The sequence below is a fragment of the Hyperolius riggenbachi genome, chromosome 6 (genome assembly GCF_040937935.1).
Source record: "Hyperolius riggenbachi isolate aHypRig1 chromosome 6, aHypRig1.pri, whole genome shotgun sequence".
Classification (NCBI taxonomy): domain Eukaryota; kingdom Metazoa; phylum Chordata; class Amphibia; order Anura; family Hyperoliidae; genus Hyperolius; species Hyperolius riggenbachi.
In genome coordinates, this window is record NC_090651.1 from 323,271,322 (window position 1) to 323,295,436 (window position 24,115).

At 43.2% G+C, this 24,115-nt stretch overlaps 1 protein-coding gene across 7 annotated transcripts in view; it reads left to right on the forward strand.

Moving 5' to 3' along the window:
* The window catches only part of SYT3 (synaptotagmin 3), a 404,209-nt gene that overhangs the window by 139,967 nt on the left and 240,127 nt on the right, over window positions 1-24,115 (forward strand). The gene's annotated exons all lie outside the window — the stretch shown is intronic.

Genomic DNA, 24,115 nt, shown 5'->3' on the forward strand with positions numbered 1-24,115 from the left:
AAGGCATGCTGGTGACACACCATCCGGTCCGGCGGCTTTCCTAGGGTTGAGTGAGGCAAGAAGGCGCCTGACCTCGGTCTCGCTTGCCTTTGGCAGAAGTGGGCTGGAATCTGACCCAGCATCTGCGGGGGGGGGGGGAGGCGCGGGGTATTTGGGGCTCCGCTGGTTCTGGCTGGTTCTCGAACCTGTAAAACCTGTTCTCGAAAGTAGAAGGCACTGAGCTCTTCGGCTAGCTTGATGCTGGGTGTGGCGTGCTGAGGGGGGGGGGCTTATAATTGGTGGCAGTCTTGAGCCCCTTCCAAACAGCTCGTGGATCGTTAGAGCTAAGATTGTGCCTCAGCTTCTCGGAGTATACTTTCTTGGCTGCTCTGAGTTCCCTGTTGAGGTTGTTCCTCGCTGCTCTGTACTCGTCCAGGTTGCCCGACTTGTGTGCTGTTTCCTTTCATCTCCGCAGTTGCCGTAGTTTGTTGGAGAACCACGGCTTATTGTTCGGGTAGTCCTTGAAAGACTTGGTTGGAATGCAGGAGTCCTCACAGAATGCGATATATGAGGCGACGTTGTCGGCCCACTCATCCAGGTCTGTTGCTTCCAGAGCCCCCCAGTCGGTGCTGTCAAAGCCTGAAGTTGGAGCTTCGCCTCGCTTGACCACACTTTAGTTAATCTCAGGACTGGTTTCACTGTCTCTAGTTTCCGTTTGTAGGTTGGAATCAGGAGGATGAGGCTGTGGTCCGAGGAGCCAAGAGCTGCGAGCGGGACTGCTTTGTATGCGTTTTTCAGGACCGTGTAGCAGTGGTCCAGAGTGTTCAGATTCCTAGTAGGGCAGTCAACATGCTGATGATAGCGCGGGAGCTCTTGGCGGAGATTGGCCTTGTTGAAGTCGCCCATGACAATGAATAGCGCGTCCGGGAGGGACGCCTCCCACTGCGAGATGGTATCGCTGAGGTCGCTCATGGCTAGTTTGATGTTGGCGTCTGGTGGTATATATGCACCTGCAAGGACGAGGGAGGAGAACTCCCTAGGTGAGTAAAGGGGTCTACAGTTGATTAACAGAAGCTCGAGATCTGGCGAGCATTTCCTGGCGAGTACCGAGCTGGAGGGACACCATAGTGAGCTGATGTATATGACAGTAGTGCAAATCAGCTGGACCTCACTTATCCCCAGCAGTGTCGCTTTTACTTGCCTCAGAGGAGAAGTTGTCAAAGGCAGACACATCCATCAATGACAGGCAGAGGTTACTCCGAAGAGCTGCTGGGCCTGCCGTGCACATCTCCGCTGGTCAGTATCTCCAGCCAGCTGATCTGTCTCCTCTCCCCAGCTGTTTCCCGCCTCAGTTTTTGCAGAGAGACGTCAGGTCGAAGTGTGCACGTCTCTCTCTGTACCAGCCATAGAGGAGGAGGAGGAAAGAGAGGTGTGGCCAAACAGCACTCGTAGCTGTGGCATCTCTCCAGAGTCCAGAGACTGTAATAAAAAAAAAAAAAACAGCGCCGTATGTGCGCCCCTGGTGTGACGTCACGGAGCTTCCGAGGCCCCTAAAAACGTGAGGCCCCAAGCGGCCGCTTAGTCTGCTTGGTGCCTGGCGGCGTCCCTGCCCTGCACTCTGCCACTCCCAGTTCCTGCTGTGAGCTCTCCTGCTGCTCCCCAGAGGCCCATGCCTTTAATGCACTGTGAAGATATCAGTACTGTATAAATACACAATAACAATAATAGTAGATGTCTAAAAACAGAGCTGAGAATGGCTGTCAAGAAAATCAAGATGGCTGTCCCGCAAAACAGAATGGAAGCACACCACTATTAAAGAGGAACTGTAGTGAAAATAAAATGATGAATACAATTGCTAATTTTTTTCAATATTAGTTTATAAATTATTTAGTCAGTGTTTGCGGATTGTAAAATCTTTCCTCTCCCTGAATTACATTCTGAAATTTAACACCTTAGTCCAGCCAGGTGATCAGTATGGAATGTTCCTTACTGTTCTATGTACAGACGGAGATACTGCTTGCTTGGCAGTTGGAAAAAGCCGTTATTTCCTACAATGCAACAGGGTTCACTGACAGCAAACTGTCAGGACCATGAACATGACATCACACTGTGGGAGGGGTTTCACCACATTCGACTCTTCACAAAACTTCTCATGAATGACTTATTTATCACCTAATTAATAAAAATAACCCTTCAGCACATTTACAAGCAAAATATTCACTCAAAGTAAGTTTTTTTCCTGATTAACTTTTATTTTAACATTTCAACATTTTTCACCAATTTGGGGGGAGAAAAAGTAAGTCTTATAGACCAAAATATACGGTACTTTTATATCATGTTTTTCTCTTTGAGAGCTTAAAAAAGTAACATAGGTACTAGGAGTATCAGCATTATTAGGGATACCTAGTATTATTTGTTGCTGTTTTTTTTTTTTTTTTGCTTTTAAGGTGCTTACCTTTCAGTTTAAAGAGACTCTGAAGCGACTTTTAAAACAGCTTTTTACCTTATATTCTACATGGGCATGTTTGCCCCTGCTGAAACGCCGCTCTCCCACGGCAGAACGAGGGGTCTTTGCCCCCCAAATCCCCTCCGTAGTGCCCGGGGATCGCTTCCTGCTTAAGGCAGGGCTAATGGCCGCAGCCTTGCCTCTCAGCGCGTCTATCAGCGCTGATCGCCGCCTCTCCCCGCCCCTCTCAGTGTTCCTTCACTGAGAGGGGCGGGATAGATGCGCTGAGAGGCAGAGCTACAGCCGAAAGCTCTGCCTCCATGAGCAGCTAAATCTACGACCAAGTTGGTAGTGGATTTTGCAGGGGGGGATTTGGGGGGTAATGACCCCTCGTTCAGCTGCTGGAGAGCGGTGTTTTAGTAGGGGCAAGCATGCCCATGTAGAATATAAGGTAAAAGGCTGTTTTAAAAGTCGCTTCAGAGTCTCTTTAAATAAAGATTAGCTGATTCATCAAACTATGATGCAAACTAAGAGCCAGACACAAGGAGTGTCAAAGTGAAGCCCGAGATCAGGTCTTCCAAGGGCGAGGCTGAGCTGAGTTAGAAAAAAAAAGTAACATAGATAAGGTGGAAAACAGGTTAAAAAGCTTTGTGAATCATGCCCAATATCAGCCTCACAGACCCCCCCCCCCCTAACCCTTCCCCCCTCCCCCACCCGATGATCAATTTGAGTAAAGGTAAAGATTTCCCATGGGAAAGGGGGTATCAGCCACTGATGGGGATGAAGTTCAGTCTTGTGTAAGAGTTCCTCTTTAAAATCATGCTACGTTGAACATCACAGAGATGGGCTGAAGTAGCGAAACAATATTTGCTTTATTTACAGAACAGCAAGTACATACGTAGGTCACATCAAGAGCTGCTCACGGGTATTGCAGACTGTAATGAAGCACAATACACTAGAATTTCCCCCACATTCTCCAGCAACCGGCGGTGATCCTGCCGACCAGCCTCCCACTTTGCCACGCTGATTATTTTAATAATAGATACAGAGGAGAAAAAAGAAACAGCAGACTTCCTACACACTTCCCCCGACCTCCCTGCGGAATCACCTTCTGCGAGAAGCCATTTACTCCCACGGCGCGCTGGAGAATCTCCTTCTTAAACATACAATTTGTGATACAAACCTCACGCTGGGAAAACTTGTGCGCTTGGAAAAAAAAAAGTCATTAATGCATAATGAAGACGGGAGAAGATCAGCTGTCATCGTCATAAGCAGAAACCTATTGGTGCATTAGCAGTGGGACACTCGGTGATATCTGCTTCCCTTTGCTGCATTACAGCAAGCTGGGCCATTTACTTTGCTTCATTGAAATGTGTGCTATTTGAATTTAACGGGAAAGTGACTTAAATGTGATCATTTAGCCTCTAGCCTGAGCCTGTAAGTTAATATGGAATCTGGCGCTGCTTTCTTAAGTGGAATACTCAACGCAGCGACGAGGACGATGGATCCAGCAACGCCTCCCTGACGACGAGTGTCCCACGATTCATCTTCTGGCCGCTGGGTATGCGCGATGTCACACGACGTTAGACAGTGGGTGCAAACAAGAAGTCAAGCGAGCGGTACTTTGCGGAGTTGTCAGGACCTTAAAGATCCGCCGTGACGGTCTTTATTGTTGAGCAACACTTAACGACGTCCGCGTGATCGCGTGCCTCTACCCACGTCACGAACATCACAGAATCGATCACTCGATGCTCGAAATATCACCAGTCATTGGAAATTCGTTCAGAAAATTGCGTTGTGGGTACTCAACTTATACTCAGGGCCATTTCTGGTCATTTTGGCGCCCCAGGCAAGGCAGCTTTTGTCTTCTACCCCCTTACCAATCTTGTGTATAAGAAGATTGGAACCTACCTTAATTAGTTTAACTATTTGAACTATACAGAAATATTATTTCTCATAATAAGCCTTTAAAGGGAAGGTCCAAGCAAAATAAAAAAAATGAGTTTCACTTACCTGGGGCTTCTACCAGCCCCATGCTGCCATTCTGTGTCCTCGTAGTCACTCACTGCTGCTCCAGTCCCCCGCTGGCAGCTTGCCAACCTCGGAGGTCGGCAGGTTGCATTGCGTACATTTTTACGCATTCCCGCTAGTGCAGGAACATTAACACATACATTTTTACGCGTTAGTGGTTCAATGCGTAAAAATTTACGCATTGAACCACTAAAGCGTAAAAATGTATGTGTTAATGTACCTGCACTAAAAATGTACGCAATGCGAACCGCCGACCTCCGAGGTTGGCAAGCTGCCAGCGGGGGACTGGAGCAGCAGTGAGTGACTACGAGGGCACAGGATGGCTGCATGGGGCTGGTAGAAGCCCCAGGTAAGTGAAACTCATTTTTTTTATTTTGCTTGGACCTTCCCTTTAAACCATTAACAACTTGAATAGTTATCTCATTTGAGATAAGTGCCCTGCTTTCGACCTCAGTCGGCTAAACTCGTTGTGCTATGAATTATCGGAATGCTTTGATCTCTCTCTGCTAGCAGAACATATAGAAACTGAAAGCAGAAGTTCTCTGTTATTATCTAACACTGCCTTCTAGTGACAAGTGGCCATAAATACACTTTACAGCAGTACTAATTAGAAGCAGAGAAATACAACAAATAAATAAAAAAGTGCTAAAATAAATTAGCCTGGTGCACTTGCAAGCCTCTAAATAAATTGGCTGTTAAATGGTTAAAAGATACACATTATTATTACAAGGTAACCTTACCAGGTACATGCTCCAGACTGCAGACTAGATCCACATAACTAGCCCTTCCTATAACTGTTATAAATGATATGTAACTACTTTATAAAACATTATATTGTTAATGTATCACCTGGGTCTTTATAGCTTAGAATATTGTCCTGGATTTTACCCCTCAGAAGTTGGCTAAAATTAAAGCTATATCAACCCCTCAATGCTTTCACTGCACCGAGAGTAATGCTGATATGATTCATTGTTAGTGGAGTTGCCCTATTATCTCCAAGACTTGGGATGACTGCTTTCATCAGATTACCTTGACTCTGGTTTTCCCGCTATCTAAAAATATTGGCGCTGCGCTGTTTAGTAGAGACTGCCCAGGTCTTAATTCACACCAGTACAAGCTTGTATCATTAATTTGCGTGGCTAATAGATGTCTCATTGCTAAATATTGGAAAGGTCCCATGCCCCCCTTGTCCTGGCTGCTCCATAAAATCTGGTGGATTTATCATATGGAGCAGATTACTCATACGCTCAAGTCTACTATGCACATCTTTGTACACATTTGGGATCCTTGGATGCTAAGATTTCCCTTAGGCCAACCACCCTCAAGCTGATTTACCTATTGCTGTCTGCGGTCGGATCCGGATTCCGGATACCTGGGCCCAAATCCTGATAGCTCTATGCGGATATCTGGCCGGATAATCCGGATACCCGCGGATATCCGGCGGATATCTGGATCCGGGTACTGTAACTAAGGAGATGATGTCATTGAGTCAATCAGAGGGCTCCCAGCAGAAGCCCTAGCTTCATATTTACTACTGGCAGACAGGAAAAAAACTAGTCAGCACCAACTGCCATTATTTATAACCACACCCTCTAACAGTGCAATAGGCTTAAAGTAAACCAGAGATCAGAAAATACACAGAATCAATACATACCCGGGGCTTCCTCCAGCCCCAAAAGTATGTGTGAGTCCCTCGCCATCCTCCGACGGTCTGCCATTCAGCCGTGATCAGCCCCGGTATCTGCTTCAGTCGCGTCAGTCTGGGCCTTTTGCGCAGATGACTCAGGCTGGACCTGATTGAGCAAGTTACCGGGGCTGATTGCCACTGAACAGCAGACCACAGGAGGACGGCAAGGGACTCACACGTGTTTATGGGGCTGGAGGAAGCCCCGGGTAAGTATCAATTCTTTTGTATTTTCTGATGTCTAGTACACTTTAAAGGTTGTTTTTTTATAGAAATACATATGAACAGAGGGAGATACTGGTTGATTGAATGTTGCAATTGTTGCAGCTGTTATTTCCCACAATGCAACAAGGTTCACAGACAGGAAACTGTCAGGACCATGGTCATGACATCACACCGTGGGAGGGGTTTCACCACAATATCAGCCACCAAGACACCCCTGATGTTCTATTTGAGAAAAGGTAAAGATTTCTCCTGGGAAACTGATTGGGATGGAGTTCAATTCTTGGTTATGGGTTATCTTTAAAGAGCCTTTGAAGGTGTTTATTTCATACCTGAAAATGCCTGTGAACCACTGCAGTTTCTTCTGTTCACCTGTTTTAGAGCACATTTCCTGTTCAGCCCTCAAGCACCCAAAAACCACTTTTCAGAAGCTTACTTAGTGTTCAGAAAACACTTTATAAGTATTCCTGTTTAAGCGGTTCTGTGGGGGAACCGAAGGATAAAAGCCGACACTTACCTGAGGCTTCTATCTGCCCCATGTAGCAGTAATGTCCCACGCCGTCCTCCTCCGATCCGCCGTTCCCTGCCACCAGCCCCGGTCTAGCGCGTCACGCTGTCCAACTGCGGCTGCGTAGCTGTGGCCGCAGCCTGCTCTCTCCCGCCCGCATCATCGGAAGCTTACTGCGCAGGCGCAGTACAAGAAAACTTCATACTGCGCCTGTGCAGTAAGCTTCCGAGGACGTGAACGGCAGCGCGCATTATTCGGCGATGCCAGACGAATAATGCCCGAGGCCGGCGGCGGGGAACAACTGATCGGTGAGGGACGGCGTGGGACATTACTGTTACAGGGGGCTTATTGAATCCCCAGGTAAGTGGCGGTTTTTTTATCCTTACCAAACCCCCACAGAACCCCTTTAAAGTGAATCTGAGGCGTTCCTCAGGCCAAAAAGCAGATACTGACCTAAGCCTCTGGATTGCGTAGAGACTTCCTGTGTCCTCCTGGTCCCCATGTCACTTCCTGGTACCCTCTGGACTCGCACTGGCGCAGTGCAATCCTCAAGCTCTTTTTGAGTTTCTTTGGGGGGTCCGCGAGCGATAATGGAGGACTGGAGGACAGGGCAAAAGCCTCTACAAGATCCATAGGCTTCCTTCTTCTTAGGTAAGAATCTGGCTTTTGACCTGAGGTTCGCCTCTGGTACACTTTAAATCTATGGAAGTGGCTGATGAAATATAAAATTATGACATACTACGTAAAGCCTCTTGGAACTGTGGATAAACCTCCTTTAAAATATCCTGACAAATTTTAGTTCAGTACAGAATGTCTCAAAATGGGACAGTTTCACTCTAGAAATGTAAGCGTCATGCTTAGCATCCTACAGCTACGTATTTACCATACCAGCATAGCGAAGAGGATGTAAATACACTGTCTCCATATCAATAACTGGTTAATAAGAAATAAAAATTAGATTAAAGATCTATTTTTAGCATGCAAAGCTATAAATACATAAATAAATGAGCGGAATGTTAAAGCCTCTGCATTCAATTCAATAGCCTTTTTTTAAATTCTTTTAAAAGTGTTTTTCTCTTCCCCACTGACTATAATTTATGTCATTTCGCAAGACGCTAAAAATGCATTTTCCTGACACATTTTTTGTTTTCATGAAAATGAGATGCAAGATGAATACAGTATGTTCAGTTTTTGCTTATTTTTAGTGCTCGATTTAGAAGGATTTTATGCATTTTTCTATATGGCAAGTAAAAACCTCTGATGCTTTCTTTATTTTAACTTTCAAAAGGTTTTTATTGAGCTTAACACACACCTAATGAAAAAACAAAATAAACAAACCTTTGATGCATGTGTAAAAGGTCATACAAACATATCGTCATACACTTATACTTACACCTAGCAAGCGTTGATGAAGATGACTTACATATTTTAGTGTGTACATACATTTTGTCCACTTCTTTCAAATATTTTCATTAGACCTTTCATTGGTTTCCCTAGAACCTTATTCTACATCCTACCTAATACCGAATAATCTTGGTAGGGAGCTGCTCTCCTACTTTGACTCCTATTTGTGTTCCGCCTATTACAGGTCTGATCTTAACCTTTCTGAGGAGGTTGTGCTTCCCATCCTTATTTTTCTTGGGTGTCCAAAAAGGTGCTTTTTGCCCTCAAAAAGCCTTTAGAGATTGGGCCAAATGTTGGCCTAAGGGGTGGTTTAACCAGGGGTCCCATATTTCAAAAAACGTGTTGGTGCTATCCCCTAAGAGGTCTGTTAAATATTCATTAGTGATCATAGAGTTAACTCTATTTGTCCAGTTATCCCAGTTTATTTCTTTCTGGAGCCAGTCTCTCGCTATCTGAGATCTGGCGGCTGTATTCAGCTTGGTTAGTAGCTTATTTTCTCGGTTGGTTAGATATTGAATTGGGATATTCAATAAAGCATTTTCAGGGCATTTCGTAATCTGTTGCTCAAACAGGACTGATCCGATTTTATAAATTTTATCCCAAAATGCCGAAACGTTTGTACATTCCCACCAAGTATGTTTGAACGAGCCCACGAGGTCGCACTCTCTAAAGCAGTTAGGTGATCTATTTTTAGAAAACTTGGCCATTCTCTCGGGAGTTAGGTATGTTCTAAACATCACTTTAATTGATGTCTCAGTTGAAGAAACATTTCTCGAGCATTTAGCTGTTTTATTCCATACTAGCCGACCCGCAGCGTAGCATACGCCGCATAAGAGGGTAGAGGGCAGGAAGGGGGAATTGGGCACAGCGGCGGGGAGGGGGGGGGGGGGGGTTGGACCGCCCCCCCCTCAACTGGGTCCCCCATGTGTGCTCTACCTCTAGCTTAAGCTCAGCAGGAATCCCCCCTCACCTGGGTCCCCCATGTGCACTCCCCCTCCAGCTTAAGCTCAGTAGCAGCCGCCACTATTAGTAAGAGGCAGCGGGCGGGGATGACTCACCTCTTCCGTGTTCCATCGTGCGTTCCACTGTCGTCACTTCCTGCAATGCCGCACATTGTATTGGTGTAATTTGCCTTTTTAAAACAGAAGGAAATCTGCAATAATGCAGCTATAAGTGAACATTTGTGGTTACCCACAATGCACTGCTACTAAATATGCAAATTATTCCTTTTTCCCCTTGGTAAGCCAAGCAAGCATCCAGAGCCTCTGGTGTATAGCAAGCATATAGCTTAAATTTCACACAGTCATATCAAACCCACATGTAGGGAGCTTGTTTCAGACTTTTGGTCCTCATCAGTACATGGCAGGGATTGATACGGCTGTATGAGATAGGGCTTGGACCAGTACAAGAGTAACCAAGCAGCTCAGGGTGACTCAAACTACTCGGAATGTATAGGGGGATAAAAGGGACCAAAAAGACCTCCTACTACAAAAAGCAAAGCTTGGTGTAATTTGCCTTCCTAAAACAGAAGGAAATATACAATAATTCAGCTATAAGTGAACATTTGTGGTTACCCACAATGCACTGCTACTAAATATGCAAATAATTCCTTTTCACCCTTAGCAAGCCAAGCAAGCATCCAGAACCACTGGTATATAGCAACCCTAAAGCTTTAAATTTTACACAGCTATATGAAACCCACATGTGACAGCCTGTTTCAGACTTTTGGCGCTCATCTGTACATGGCAGGGATTGATATGGCTGTATGAGATAGGGCTTGGACCAGTACAACAGAGTAACCAAGCAGCTCAGGGTGACCCAAACTACTAAGAATGTATAAGGGGATAAAAGGGACCAAAAAGACCTTCTACTAAAAAAAGCAAAGCTTGGTGTAATTTGCCTTCTTAAAACAGAAGCAAATCTGCAATAATTCAGCTATAAGTGAACATTTGTGGTTACCCACAATGCACTGCTACTGAATATGCAAATTATCCCTCTTTGCCCTTGGTTTGATATGACACTACTTCTTCTTCTTGCTTGGACCATCCCATTCTTCTTGCTTGGACCGGCCCTGGGGGCAGGGCGCTACTTCTTCTTCTTGCTTGAAGGTTGAGGCACTTACTCTATTATATATATAGATAGAGGCCCAGATCTCTTGGGACATATCATTCCCCAAATCTTTTTCCCAGTCTTGCTGGTATTTTCTTTTGGAATCTAGATCTTCATCTATGATACTATTATAAATAGCCAATATCCCTTTTGGAAGAAGGCCAAGCTTTCTAAAACATCTCTCCAACCAGGTAGGTTTATTTTTGGGGTGTCTACCCCATGTTGAGAGTATGAAGTGGTGGATCTGTGCATACCTTAGAAATTCGGATGTAGGGATTTTATATTTGATGCTTTCTTTATTTTATTATTATGGATTCATATCACTGGTGCTTTATGTGCAACACTTCAAAGAGTAAATCAAGCAATTCTTGTCACTGACTGTTCTTTATGATGTCATGGTCTAACCCCAACTATAATCATAGTCAAATTATATCCCTACCATAGTCTTAGGTCCATTTTTGAGAAGTCAAAGTGGCTTTGAACCCACGTTTATTATTGTAATAAAATCATTCTGCAGTTACCACTGTATTAGCATATGGTATTTTTCCACCTTGCCACCAGGTAGCACTAATTGCTCACAACTTTATGTGTGTTTATTCTCCTCTGTCTGAAGTAATTGTAATAGAATACTTATACTGGATTTATGTATTTCTATTGAATAAATGTGTTAGGGTGTAATTTACTATTTGGCCACTAGATGCCCCCCCCCCCCCCCCAGTTTATTTCTCCTATGTAAAAACATGTACACAGGAGGAAATAATGCAAGTATGTGTTACTTTCACTTTAGTCAGTGACCACGGCCATCTCATTGATGCTGGTGATAGTTGATCACAGGCATTTAGATCTGTGAAAGAGAACTGTGTTCTGACTCACTAATTAGCATACTAATGGGCGGCGATGAAAATGCACACTGGAGCACGCCCAAGCGCGCGCATGGGGCGATTACGGCGGCAGATAAACATCTGGGGGGTAGGGGATAAGTAGTTCATTTTTATTTTTTTTGCGATAATGGACCTTTAATTTAATGTCCTATTTGCACTAATTAGTACACAAATAGGACATTTACAAATGTCCATTTGGTCTTAAGTGGTTAATTTAGTGCCTGGTGTCTGCTGTTCAAGTAAACATCCTGAAACGAATACACCATAAATAATGCGGTAGCGTCACCAGGTACCGCCGTATATCTGCCATGCGTGATCTTTTCCCAATTCATCATTCGCAGCATACGAACGCCTTTGATTCACCATCCGTCTTTTCCACTTGATATTCCCCATAATTGTGACGGATATTTTAATATATTACAGCCTGACAGATTTCCCTTGATCCCCCACACATCAGGAGCGTATGCCTTTTGGGCAAAGTCGTCTAAGAACCATCAATGGCTTTCCGAAACCTCTTTTCAATAAAGCTTACAGAAGAAGAAAAAAAAAAAAAAAAAGCTGAGTTTCCTTCCTGAGCCCTGCTTGGCACAAGGCTAACTTTCTAATGGAAATTTCCTCACTGAGCTTTTCATCGTTTCACATATTTATTTTTACTTATTCACACTTGGGAGGCGAGCTTTATTTGTGCTGCTGTGGAGGAAAGATTACGCAGCTTGTATAGAGTGAGAAAATCAGGAGCGTTTAAACAGCCTAATTGCAGTGAGATTTCAAGGTTTCATTATGGGCTGCGGGACTTGTTAGCCGTGCTTAGGACAAGCAGTCATAGGAAAATAGGACGCCAGTTTCAGTTGCTTCACACCTGGTAAATGAAACTGAATTTCTTCTAGTACTGTAACTGAAAAAGAAGTTTGATTGTTTTGGCCCATTCGCACTTGTGTGCTTTCAGAGCGATTTCAGCATCAATGAAAATCGGTAGCATTTGCAAAAAAACGTATACATGAAAGTATATGGAAGTGTTCTCATCTAAACGATTTGCTGAAAAGCAAACGTGTTACCTGCAGCGTTTTCTGAGCGATTCTGAGCGATTAGCATTTCAATGTTAAGTATGGGAACGCTGGAAAATCTCTCAGAAATCGCTGACCTGTTCACAATCAACAGTTTTCCCGGCGATTTTACCCAGCCAACCTTGCAGATTACCCACAAAAGACTAATTGAACTAGAAATCGCAAAACGCGAATCACAAAAAAAAATGCTGGAAAACTGCTTTCTATACAGTGAAAAATCACTGGGAAATCACTTAAAAAAACCTCTGGAAAACGCCAGAAAATAGCTCAGCGTTTGCGTTTAGCGATTTCTAGTGTGAATGGGTCCTAAAAAAAAGCACCAAAATGGACTTTTTGGGAAAATGTTTTTAGTCACCATTCTACACCCCAAATTATAGGCTTTTAAATGACAAAAGTCTCCTACATGTTGCATTTTGGCAAGCTGATAATATGTAAGCAGTCTGAGTAAGGGCTGGGACCCAATAGGGTTTTTATGGCAGCGTTTTGGGATCACCAACAATCGCAGGGGATTCCTAAAAAAATGCTTTGCCGATGTATCTAAATGTGGCTGAACCCACTACTGTGATTGTGATTAGGGTTAATCGCAATCACAGGACACACAGCATATTGAGCGCTTTGTATAGTAGTGCTGCAAAATCACTTTGAAAAGCGATTTTGCTGCGATTTAGGGGGAGAGCGGTTGAAAATTAAACAAAGTTATTTATACTTACCAGGTGTCTTGATGTCTGCCTTCTGTCTGTAGCCCCGCCCCCTAGCAGAAGCAGTCACAGGTGCTTCTCTCATTGGTCCCAAAGCAGCACCTAGGACCTCTTCTTTTAGGGGGCGGGGCTGCGGATGGAAGCCGGACATCAGGACACCTGCTAAGTATAATAAAGTTTATTTTAAAAAAAACTAATCGGAAGTGCTGTACACGGGCGTAATCACCCTAGGAATTGCAGCGCTGCGGGGATCTCTAGTGGGATCCAGCCCTTACTCAGGAAATGGACACTATCACATGATCAGGGCTAGGCTTTTCCATAGTCAAACTAGGCAGGGGATTAGGGCAACACCTGCTGAGAAAAGAATGGAGACAAAAACATGCTGACCACACATCTTTTTATGGCTTTGTTATACTGTATGCTGCTTTTGATTACAAGATAAAATGGATGATATCTAACTGTAATTAAGTGCACAGGCTACGGCTACGCAATAGCACACAGCCAGCTTAATGAAAATAAAGTAATTAATAAAATTGCTTATTTTTTTTACAATGTTCTTCTATACATTTTTTAGTCAGTGTTTGCCTAATTATAGATTTAGCACAAATGGCAACACCTTATTGAAGTCCTGTCAGGTGCAGCCCTGCAGGAATATTTGTTTCTGAGAATTCTGAAGCAAGTGAAAGTAATGCCTCATCTCCCAGAATGCTCTGGGAGGAAAATTCTGCATAGCTAAAGAACCTAGTCTATGCATTACTGGGAGGTTGGGGCTACATACCAATATACAGCAATATGCAAATATAGGAAGTCCTTCTGATGCTGAAACCATGAAAATTACAGTAAAAGTGGATGTTCTGAATAATTTACTACTTTCTAATATATGCCATTATCGTTCCTCTTTAATAATTCGTTTACGCTCCTGAGTAGCAAACCACTAGCAAAAAGAGAATGTGTTAAGTAAAACTAGTCATGCTCTGGCTAATTTCCGGTAGAGGAGTTAAATGATCAATACTTACCTTAGCAGTCAAGTCACAGCTGAACTTGCTAATGTCCACATGATCATTCCTAGACCACTCCCTTCTGATGACTCATGCTGTCTACCTGGAGAGAAGTCAGCATGGCGGAGGGGGTTGGAATTGATCACATAGAAGTCAGAAAGTAGGCTTGTGTTCCCTGCAGGGCTTTTTCATATGGCTGTATAAGAGTCAAGAAAAGTTTTCTGTTCAGAGTAAAGCTAAATAAACACATGTGAGAAATGCCAGCCATTGGGGATCTGGAAACGATCCTTCTGGCAATAATTTGCCGCTTCACCGCAATCACCACTGCGCATGCTCCTGCATGGTTCCATTGACATTACTGCCTATTAGTAGACTGAACATCCCATTCACTGATCAATATGCCTGTAATCAATGATTACCGGCACGGTCATTGAGAAGTGAAAGTAAAAAAATACGCAATTTCCTGTGTACTGTTCTCAGCACACAGGAATAAACATCTATTGGCCAAATAGTAAAATTACACCCTAGTACATTCCCTAGTACATTCATTTAAATAAAATTAAATAAATCCCCAATTAGAATTAACCCTTAACTCCCCCACTATCCCATAGTTACTAGGATAAAACAATTATATATATAAAAAAATTACATTTAAAAAAAATACATAAATAGTTACCTTAGGGTCTTAACTTTCTTTCTGAATGGCATTAGGGTATTTTACTGTTATTGTTGCAAATAAGGCCTTGTAATTAGTGACGGATGCAAAACTGTAAAAAATACATCTTTATTTCCAAATAAAATATTGTCGCCATACATTGTACTAAGGATACATTTTAAATGGTGTAATAATCGGGACAAATGGGCAAATAAAATGTGTGGGTATTATCCACAGTAGCACGTTTTATGTTAAGACTATAATGGCCGAAAACTGAGAAATAATGAATTTTTTCCATTTTTTTCTTATTATTCCCGTTAAAATGCATTTAGAATACAATAATTCCTAGCAAAATGTACCATCCAAAAGCTTAATTAGTGGTGAAAAAAACAAGGTATAGATCATTTTGTTGTGTTAAGTAGTGATACATTTATTGGCAAATGAATAGGAGGAGTGCTGAAAGGTGAAAATCGCTCTGGTCCATCTAAGGGGTAAAAAAAACACCTTAGTGGTAACTGGTTAAGGATCCAGCAGGACTTATCCTTAAAGATGCCTGAGCAAGCCGCTGTATATACACAACGATCGTCGGCTGAATAGGCCGTTACCAGCTGTTATCGCTTGTGTATATGTAGCTTAAAACACAGCATCTGTGCTTTCAAACATTTCTGTTTCAAAATATAACAGTGTTTTTATATTTTATTTTATTATCCAATACAGGGCCTCTTTATCGAAGCGTTGGCTGTTTTGAAGCTTTGAAACTGAATTTGTCTTTAACCTTTATCCTTCCTTATGCAAGCTCTATTAACGTATTCATCATCAAACTGGCTGCAAGTAATAGCGCATAATAACACCAATTTTCCCGCAGATGTACACAGTAATAGCCTGATAAATTGTTCATTGCGGGCAGGATTTTTCCTCTATTAGAGCAAAACTTCTGCTTTTGCTTTATTTTAATATGCTTAAGGTGTAACCCTTGTAAGAGAGGCAGGACGGTATTGTTTTTCACTGAAAATCCTGCAGCCCATTATTGTTAAACATTGTCTTCACCAGGCAATGCTTTGCCCCAGTCCCGGCTCTGTAGGAGTTCACAGAATAATACGACACTGATTTACAGAGGTTAAGGAGACACTGAAGCGGAAAAAAATATATGATATAATGAATTGGTTGTGTAGTACGGATAATTACTAGACGATTAGTAGCAAAGAAAATATTCTCATATTTATATTTTCAGTTATATAGTGTTTTTTATAACATTGCATCATTCTCTAATACTTGCAGTTTACACACTATTAAGCATTCTAAATGTTTTTATAGATCAGCCCAATGAACTATTGACCTGTCCTCTGGAGAGAAAAATAAGATACAATGATACAGTTGAGATAACAAGCTTCAGAAGACAGAGCTCTCTGCCACTTTGAAATTCGTGAAGCTCGATTTCTTTTATGCATACATAAACTCTTCCTGTAATGTCAACAATATTAGACTTATGTCTCTGCTCCTAATGTTTTCTTTTTTTAGCTGTACTACACATACAAATCATTATATCATAATTTTTTGCTTCACTGTCTCTTTAAGAGAGTGTGGGCTCGATTCACAAAGCGGTGCTAACCCAGTTAGAGACTTTAGACATTATAACCATTGCACCACGCTGGTGAAAACCCAGTTTAGGCCTGATAAGTTTAGGCGTGATAAGTTTAGATAAGTTTAGATTGTGAGCAAAGTCCCGCACGCAAAGCAGCGCCATTAAACTCTATGCGAAGTGCACCAGACTTTGCTAGTGCAAAACTTTTGATCAGCTGTGCACTTCGGTGCTAACCCAGTTGGTGCTATAGTTATCACGCCTAAACTTATCACGCCTAAACTTATCACACCTAAACTTAACATGCCTAAACTTATCACACCTAAACTTATCACACCTAAACTTATCATGCCTAAACTGAGTTTAGGCATGATAAAGGGCTTTTCACCAGCGTGCTAGCTGTTAGCACCGCTTTGTGAATCCGGCCCTTAAACTTATCACACCTGGGCCTCGATTCACAAAGCGGTGATAACCCAGTTATCACGCCTAAAAAACTTTAGGCGTGATGACCTTTTCACCACTGAGTTATCACCGATTTTTCCTGCTCTTCGCGCGAAGTTACCGCGCGTAAGCGCGTTCGCGCGTACGCGCGTAAGAGCGCGCGCAAAGTCCCATAGGGCTTAATGGGAGCTTCGCGCGAAGCGTCGGGTGTTGCGTGCGCACTTACGCGCGTACGCGCGTACGCGCAGCAACTTCGCGCGAGTTTCTTCTTATCATGCCTAAAGTGACTTTAGGCGTGATAAGGGCCTTTTCACCATGGTGCTAACACTTTGCACCGCTTTGTGAATCGAGCCCCTAAACTTATCACGCCTAAACTTATCACTCCTAAACTTATCACTCCTAAACTTATCACGCCTAAACTTATCATGCCTAAACTTATCACTCCTAAACTTATCACACCCAAACTTATCACGCCTAAACTTATCACACCTAAACTTATCACGCCTAAACTTATCACGCCTAAACTTATCACGCCTAAACTTATCACACCTAAACTTATCACGCCTAAACTTATCACACCTAAACTTATCATGCCTAAACTGAGTTTAGGCGTGATAAAGGGCTTTTCACCAGCGTGCTAACTGTTAGCACCGCTTTGTGAATCAGGCCTCTAAACTTATCACGCCTAAACTGAGTTTAGGCGTGAAAAAAGGGATTTTCACCAGCGTGCTAACTGTTAGCACCGCTTTGTGAATCAAGCCCTATCTGTGTGATCCTGAAAACCTGGCCTTGATTCTTCTAAAAAATATCTGAAATTAGGCACCAGAGGTTTCCCACGCTGGGACATATTAGATCCTAGTAACTATTACTAAACGTTCAATAGCAGACATACAATTGTAGCCATGAGTGGCACCTGCAGTGCAAAATTCTTTATAATAAGCCCAGGTAGACTCAGACATATTACAAAAAGTTGTCACTGCACCACAACTACTGTTTCATTCACTTTTTATCAGTTCTCACTGCGATCTAATATGACAAAGTTGACAGGTTGTTGAATTACCTCCCAAACAATAATAGCTTTTTGTCTGTAAGTCTGACTGCAGTATTTTCACACACATCAGGGGAATAAGGGTTCTTCCTTCTCCAATGGTGCTACAGCCCAATTTGAGTCTTCTTGGCCCCCTTCAGTTTTCTGCCCAATCCATCTCTGTCTATTGTTACCTGTTTTCCAGTTACGTATATTAAGCAGTTCTTTGGCATCTTTATCAACTTTATCTGCCCATCTCTTTCTAGGTCTTCCAGTTGGTCTATACCATTCTTTTGAGTGGGTCCATAGACTTTACGTAATAAGGGCACACTCATAACAAAGGTAATGGCTCCAATACACAAAGCATTTACTGCATTCGGTAATGCAAAAAATAGCTGAATTATACCGAGCATTTAGAAATATGTCAATTTATCAAGCCTGTTACCACATGGCTAGCTGAAATTATGGAGCAGTGCGTTAAATTACCGACTTGTGCGGTAAATACCTAAAGACGTGTCAGTAAAACGTCAATTCATGAAGATTAAAACTGCGGCAAATCCCAGTAACAAGTTCGGTAATTACCGGCAGCTCTTTTGTGTCAAAAACCAGCTTCAGGATGCCTTCAGAGTGTGATATCCCATTATGGCCCATGACTGACAGGAGCAGAGAGACAATAGGAGCAGCCTCTCTCACCTGCTACTCTCTCTGATATGCTGCAACATGTTTCCGGGAGGGTCAAGCTTCTGTACCCCAGGCAGCGGAGGAGAGAGCAGGAACAAAAGAGATTTCCCCTGCAGCCCTTCAGACCTTTAACCCTTTATTTTCCTGTTTGAAGATGCAGAGGAGCTAGTGGGGAAATCACCTAAGCATGGCATGTTTGATGTTTTTTGGAAGTTTATCTAAACTGGCTATTAAATAAAATGTTAATAAAGGCTAATAGATTCAGAAGTAGTAGAACAAATATTATTATAACATGAACCTGGGGGAGCCTTTTATTTTATAATGCCATCAGTCAGTGGGAGAACAGCAAGTAACTGTTATCGCACGGACCTTTTTCACTACATTACCGAACTTCTACTGCACCTGTGAAAATCTTCATGAATTGATGCCCAAAAATCTAAAATATCGAACAGCAATTTGTGAATTGAAGCCATTGTAGAGAGAGAGGTGCTTACTGCTGTGCTCTGCCTGAGAAAGGTAAGCTGTTAGCAGAATATTGGTAACAGCACATTACCAATTTTCTAACATCTAGGGGGTGTGGTTATAAATAATGACAATTGATGCTGTCTGTTATTTTTCATGTCTGCCAGTAGTAAAGATGATTACACGCAAGCTGATTGTGGATCAAACAATATGAACAAATTACATGGCTAATAGCAATCATTTTTTTGATTTCTCTTCTATTTTTTCTCTTTACAATGTATTGATTTATTCTATTTTTTCGCTAAAATTCATCTTTAAATTAACTGGTGACTTTCATATATATTCATAAATACATTTTAAACTCAATGCACAAAAGTTTTCCTAGATCTGTTCAGCATTCAGCTGCATTATTTGTTTTTTTGCCTGTGCAGGAGCTCCTAAACTGATATCGAATAAATCACTTTCAAAAATACTTGGTCAGGGACCCAGGCACTGGCCAATTCCTGAACCACAGACTATCATTGCTATAGACTTCAATCCTCTCTTAGCTTCAGTCTGTGCCCGCCCCTTGCACTTTGACCAGTAAGATGATGCAATCCAGGCAAAGGAAAAAAAAAAACAGCTTCACCCACAGAATCTGAGACTAAATATACTCTGCTGCCAGGTCATGTGTGTAAAATGTCAAAAGAGAATAGCTTTATTGTACACAAAACCTTAACATTTAAGCCATTTGATTACTAAGCTTTTTGTTGGTATTTTTAGATCTATGCTTTAAAAGAATGCAAAGAAAGTAAATAGAACCTTTGCTTTGCTTTTGTTGTCACTGACATTTTTTGGTGCCGTTTAGTTCTACGTTTCACCTTGCTCTGACTTCAGTGCACATTAGTAAATTAGGAGGAAAGTGGTTGGAAATTAAAGCTCAACAGGAGAACCACTCAGCCAATAATTGTGCACTGACATAATAATTCAGGTTCAACACGGCTAACGTGCCAAACAAGCGTGAAAACAGCAAAAAAATGTCAATCTGGGCTTCATAAATAACAACACCTGAGTTCAGGTCACGCGTTTCGCTGCCGCCTTCTCCTGGATCTATTTATGAAGCCTTCTGCAACGCTGCGCACCATTTAGCCTGAGGTGAGCCTCGTGCACCCGAGTCCGCAGCGTTTAGCTCGCATTTATTAAAAGGAAAATCTTTCACCTCACTACTCATGAAGAGCAGACCTGCGGGGAAATAAGGGTAACACATTCACAGAAATAGTTTATCCCGTCATTTGACCTCATTCCTTTTGTGTGCTTATTTTAAGGAGATTTCCATCCAGTTGTTTTTTTTGCTGTTGTTGTTTTTTCTGCAGGATATTGGGAACTGGTTTTGATTTTCTGTAGGGATGTATTTGGGGGATATTCTGGCTGGGGCATATTTGATGCATGCCTTCCTTTCCTCCACCACAGATATAGTACAAGTCCAGGCATTCCCCTTTAAAACAGGAATAAAGGACATCAGGGAAGGCCTTAAAGAGAAACTCCGACCAAGAATTTAACTTTATCCCAATCAGTAGCTGATACCCCCTTTTACATGAGAAATCTATTCCTTTTCACAAACAGACCATCAGGGGGCGCTGTATGACTGATATTGTGGTGAAACCCCGCCCACAAGTAACTCTGAGGACTGTGGTACTCCTTGCAGTTTCCTGTCTGTGAACCTTGTTGCATTGTGGGAAACAGCTGTTTACTGCTTTTTCCAACTGTAAAAATGTCACCATGTAATAAGTGTCAGAATGTAAATCAGGGATTTAAAAGGTTTTACAACGGGCAAACACTGACTAAATCATTTATACATAATTATTGTAAAAATGAAGCACTTTTTTATTATATTATTTTCACTGGAGTTCCTCTTTAAAGAGGAACTATAACCAAGGATTGAATGAGTAGCCGATACCCCTTTTCCTACGAGAAATCCTTACCTTTGATTGAATAGATCATCAGGTAGCAGTCTGTGTGGCATATATTGTGGTGAAACCCCTCCCACAGTGTGATGTCATCACCATGGTCCTGACAGTTTGCTGTCTGTGAGCCACGTTGCATTGTGGGAAATCACGGACGGCTGAACTAAAGATGTCACCATCTGTGATAAATTTCAGAATCTAAATCAGGGTGAGGAAAGATTTTACAATGGACTAAAACTGACTTAAATAATCTGTAAAATAATATTGTAAAAAATAAACAAAAGTATTCATTATGTTTTTTTTTACTGCAGTTCCTCTTTAAGCCTTACGCACAACAGATTAAGCTTGGCTGAGCCGGCTGAGAATGAGAGTCTAGCCTTTACTGAGAATCTAGCCTACACACAGCGACTCCCGAACCCTGTTGTCCCCTTCTCACTAAACCCCTCACCACACCTCAGAGAACCGCCAGAGCCCTGTGTGTCAGCTTGTAAGCCACTTCCCTCCAAACACTGGGAGGGATGTCATATCACTCTGGGAGGGAGGGCACTTGGTGGCAGAAGGAGCAGGCACTCCCTCCTCGCTGTGATAGCAGGAAGTTGTGCTTTTGCAATGACATGGCGGCCCACCTCCAGAAGACAAAGGACAGCCCTACAGCAGCCCCAGAATGAGGTCATCACTGAAACGTTTGGCATCAGGATAGTGTAATAGTTAATGTGGACCTGAGCTCTTGCACAGGACAGAAATAATACATAGAGAAATGATTTCTTTTTTGTATATATAAAGCGCCAACATATTACGCAGCGCTGAAATGCACCCTGTATGTAATTAGAGAGTTTACCCTGTCTAAATTCCCCCTCATCTGTGGCTAATCGCCACCATAGTTGGATCTCTCAGCTGTGTCAGCTCAGGAATCTCCTCTGCCACAGCAGAGCAGCTAATTTGTAAACACAGGATGTTAACAATATGTCTGCTGCTGTAAAGGGGATGTCACATATCCTTTTAGAGACAAAAATGCAGATGTCCCCTCCGTTGCTGTTGTCCGCCCCAGGGGAGGAGGAGGCAGAACCAGGCACATCCCAGGACCTGTGCTTGTTGCACATCCATGTGTGGTGGGGAAGTCGCTGTATGTGTCAGCCATGGCCCCACGTTACACGGCAACCTTTTTTGTGAATGGAATCCGAGGAGGAACCGCACACCACTGTGGAGGTGCTGGACCTGAGTAACAGCCAATGATAAATCCAGAAGGTCCGCACACTCATAGGTAGACCAAGTCTGCTGTTTTATTCAAAAAATGTGACACAATTCCATTCCATAACCCGTCAAGGTAAACACACATAATGGTAACACGTGTAACTGACAAAACATTCTGATATTAGACAGTGATGGTGTCAATGACCCCACCCCTCACATTTAAAATTGCCGCTCAGCCATTACATTTGCATATGATGTCAAACATTAGCATAATTGGTCATTTGCACGGATAAACAAATCAATATGCACAATTGGTCATTTGCAATGATTACCAAACACACTGTTGTTGTACAACACTACTGCTTAAAGAGAGTCTGAAGCGAGAATAAATCTCGCTTCAGACCTCATAAATAGCCTGCTAAAACGCCGCTATAGCGCGGCTTAACGGGGGTCCCTTCACCCCCAAATCCCCCTCGATACACCCGGGGAGCGCTTCCTGGTTGGGGCAGGGCTAACCGCCGCAGCCCTGCCCCACGCACGTCTGTCAGCGCGTATCTCCGCCTCTCCCCCGCCCCTCTCAGTCTTCCTTCACTGAGAGGGGCGGGGGAGAGGCGGCGATGCGCCGCTGACAGACGCGACTGGAGGCAGGGCTGCAGCCATTAGCCCTGGCTCCAGGAAGCAATAAATCACGACCAAATCTGCGACCAAATGTTGCAGTGGTCACTTTGGGGGTGCCCCTGCTATTTATGAGCTCTGAAGCGAGATTTATTCTCGCTTCAGAGTCTCTTTAAGTGGTCATACTCCCTTATGTCATACCTGACACATTAGCGGGGCAATGCTCCGCTCTGCCGCGCACCGCCAATGCTGTGCGCGCATAGTCCCGCTCAGCATAGGCTGTTGCAGGGGATGCACAGCGAACACATTGGCTGCCTCGCAACCCTCCGTGCACACAGTGCCCTTAACATGTCCCAAACCCCACAGCGCAATTTCATAGCCCAGCAAAAATCGATATAATCCCACCATCTGGATTTACATAATATAAAGATACACGACCATAGCTGCATACGCAGTGGATAGATACCACTTGCCTAAGCACCACAAAGTTCTGATTGGTAACTTACATAATCAAAGGACCTGCACTATACTCCCAGTGCTCAGATGAGCCACCAATGTCCCCAAGGACAGAACCTCATACTGGGCATGTGAAATGAGATAAGCATGTGAGGAAGGTAGTGAATCATTTTTTGTGAATGGGGAAACTATAGGAAACAGAGGGGACAACTATACTTCAGTATCTAAAAGGATATGTGACATCACCTTTACGGAGTTGGTGAGACCATGTAAATTCCTATAGCCCTAGACAGGCACCATTGAATCGAAGGGATCGTAAACCTATGATAGAGCAGTTGCTGGAGCTAGGACCCCAATGGCATTCAAAACAAGTTTTGTCTGCCTATGCCTTGACAAAACAGGACCGAATAGGCCCCAAAATGATTGTTGGCTGAGACGGTCAGATGTTTTACATGTATGTGCAGGAACAATAAAAGTTGCATTGTTCCACAAGTCTGTGTGCAGATCCCTCCTTCGATTCTATATACAGGCATCAGACAGTGGCACTCGAACTGTAATACTGGATCCAGTGGCAATTGGTGTGAGTGCCGGTCAGCTGGTGTACTGGTGTTCCACTTGAATGTGCTGTGTTGTGAGCTATCCACAGTGGTATTACGTGTATACAGGGTTTGGGGTCCCCCTGATTCCTGGTTTTATGGGGTGGGTTGCAGCCTCCTTTGAGGATTTATTAGACAACTAACCAGTACTGTATATCTTTATTTTTTTTTTCTACAAATTACAAATGTCTAGTATGTTTTTTTCTTTGTTAAAGGAAGTCTGAAGCCTAAATGAAAAAAAAAAAGATACTCACCTAAGGAGAGGGAAGGCTCTGGTTGCCATAGAGCCTTCCTGTTCCTCTCCTCGTCCCACACAGTTCCTGCACTGGCTCCCCCGGTAGCAGTCTCCGACCAATCGGTCTAAGACTGCTCTCTGCCACTGCCCGATGCTTCGGAAGTCTTCTGAAGCCCGAGTTGCCCCCAAAGACAGGCCGCTCCGTACTGC